The sequence below is a fragment of the Aedes albopictus genome, chromosome 2 (assembly GCF_035046485.1).
Source record: "Aedes albopictus strain Foshan chromosome 2, AalbF5, whole genome shotgun sequence".
Lineage (NCBI taxonomy): Eukaryota > Metazoa > Arthropoda > Insecta > Diptera > Culicidae > Aedes > Aedes albopictus.
In genome coordinates, this window is record NC_085137.1 from 504,668,916 (window position 1) to 504,671,376 (window position 2,461).

A 2,461-nucleotide genomic window follows, 5' to 3' on the forward strand; every position below is an offset into this window, starting at 1 on the left:
AAACTTCAAACGCACAAATCTCAAGAAGCAAGCTTCACACAACCGTGCATTTTATTATTCTGTTCTTGCTCACTTGTAATAAGCTTAAAATAAGAAGATCAGGTGCGCTGGTTTTGTTTACAAAGAGATTTGTGCCCTCGAAATCGTGAGTAGGTGCCAAAGTCGGCCATTGTGGCGGCCATTTTGTGATTCTAACAAGTCTGTCCTTAATCTGACCGGTAAGGTAAGCAACGCTTCGGATTGTGAATGTTACTGTTTCAATTTCATAAGCATAATTTTCTCAGTGTATGTTTAGTTCCATGCACAGGGGTCATGTTGCGCACAGTTTTTACTCTGGACTTTGCAGATGGGACTTTGTAACATTTGGAATCACTTTGCAGAATACAAACGTACTAAAAGTACAGTTCAATCGAGTTTTATTTCCGTTGCGGAATGCCGAAAAACACCAACAAGATTTTTTTTTAATTCAAGAGATTTCCTCGTTCAAACATGCATTCTATCCTCGACACTTGAGGTAATGCATGCACCTTCATTCGTGTAGAAAAGTTACCTTTCTACACACAACTGTGCCATGTGAAACTACAAACCAATTGAATTCATGTAAATATTTCTAAATGCCATAGTTGCTCACCATTGAGCCGCGATGCAATTTTCTGTCTGAACAAACCTCGTTAGAGCCGAAGACATGGATGGCGTTAAATTCGTGCCGAAGATCCGACTTAAGGACACCACAATCCTATCCAACAACCTACCAACCTACAACAAGATCGTGTTTGTTTCAGTACAAATTTCTTCCACCAAGCAACCACCAACCAACATGGCGAAAGAAGCAAGCGAGTTTGTATTCAAACCTATAAGTATAAATTTTCTGTCAATTTCTTGATTTTGCTTTGGCTGACCAAGCCATGTGGGAAATTACACTGTTGAAATTTTCTGCTTGCTTGCCTGGCGATCGGTCTCTATCGCCGTCGTTAGCAGAGCCACTTGTTCGCCTTACTTTCCATGTAGCTTTTGTCCATGCTGGCACCCGGGAGAAAGAAGAGAGAAAAAGTCGGAAAAGAAAAACTAAGGCTTGTTGTAAATGAATGGTTAAGATATGTCAAGACATGGGTTTCGTGTAATTAGATATAACAAGTTGGAACGGCTCGTTGAAATGGGGAGTTGCTGAAGAAATATGTCAGCTGGTTGGTTAATAATGCGAACTGCGCAGAAGGCAGGAAACGAAGAGGCGTGACAAAGATTAATGATGAGGCGTAGGAAAAAAACTTCTATCCTTCGAGCCGGATTTGAACCAGCGACCTATGGATTACTGGATGGGCGATACGAACACTACAGTCCACCGCTCTGCCAACTGAGCTATCGAAGGGACGTTACTGGTAGCGAAATAATTTGACTTAAGAACAATGTTCCGTATTACAAAAAAATGCATTACAAAAAAAGGGTCGATTTCTTCACCACGGCTTAACCAGTTAGCTAAGCTTACCCATGTAGTTGAACCTGGTTTAACGCTCAAGCCAGGGTGAAGAAATAAATCGCCCCTCAATAATAAAGATTATAAATTGAAAGAGATCGTCGTCACAACTTTCTGTCGTATTTATTTAAAGCATCACTAATTGAGGACCAGAAATTAAGCAATTACTATCTTTGTACTGGCATGTTATAATGATCTTGGGGGTAGCAGTTTACAATGAGACAGTGTCATAAGAAACAAGTTCGAGCAACGTTCCAACTGGACACATCGGTTGCTATTACTCTGTGAAGACAAGTGTTCCAAGTACCCAAGTTGACGCACCGACCGGGCCATGGTAAGTATTTAGTGGACAACTGGGTGGTAGACTGTGTCACCGTCGGCCGCCAACTTGGAGATAATTAGTGAAAATTAATCCGATAGTATTTTTATGACTTGTATGCAAAAAAAAAAAATACAAGAAAGACATGCGGTATGACGTTCGTGGACAGACAACGTTGTTGCCCCTGACGGTGGGTGTCCTCCAGCAGCTAGGCTATAGGTGGACGTACGTACAAGCCGTTGAGCACAACTTGAAAAGAAATGCAAGCAAATCAACTGCGCCACCGTCGTCGCTCTGTTTATTTATGTTGTTTTCTTTTTTCACCTGATTGGCAAAAGTGAATGCTTTGCGCTTGATGTGGACTGACTTAGTTGATGCCGTGATTATCTCTGGCGGATTCGACTGAACCGGCTCTAGTTCCTCGGAAAACGTCGTGTGTGGGACTTTTAGAGTTGGTTGTTGGCATGATCAATGTTCCTTTCCTATTATAGTACTACGCTTATACTTCCACAACATACAGATCCAAATCCACTATATTCGGATTGGTGGACGGCACTTCTCCAATATTATCGATGACAGGACCTATTCCGGTACATATGTACTTACTTACATCGACTACGACCCCTACGATGGTCATGCACCCGAAATTCTCCGACATTAACATTAATGTA

The 2,461-nt window shown here is 41.6% G+C and overlaps 1 non-coding gene across 1 annotated transcript; it reads right to left on the reverse strand.

Moving 5' to 3' along the window:
* Positions 1-1,271: 1,271 nt before the first annotated feature.
* Trnay-gua (transfer RNA tyrosine (anticodon GUA)) lies at positions 1,272-1,366 on the reverse strand. Its single transcript has 2 exons — positions 1,330-1,366; positions 1,272-1,307 (listed from the first exon to the last, which is right to left on the reverse strand). It is a non-coding gene; the product is annotated as a tRNA-Tyr (tRNA).
* Between the last annotated feature and the right edge of the window lie 1,095 nt (positions 1,367-2,461).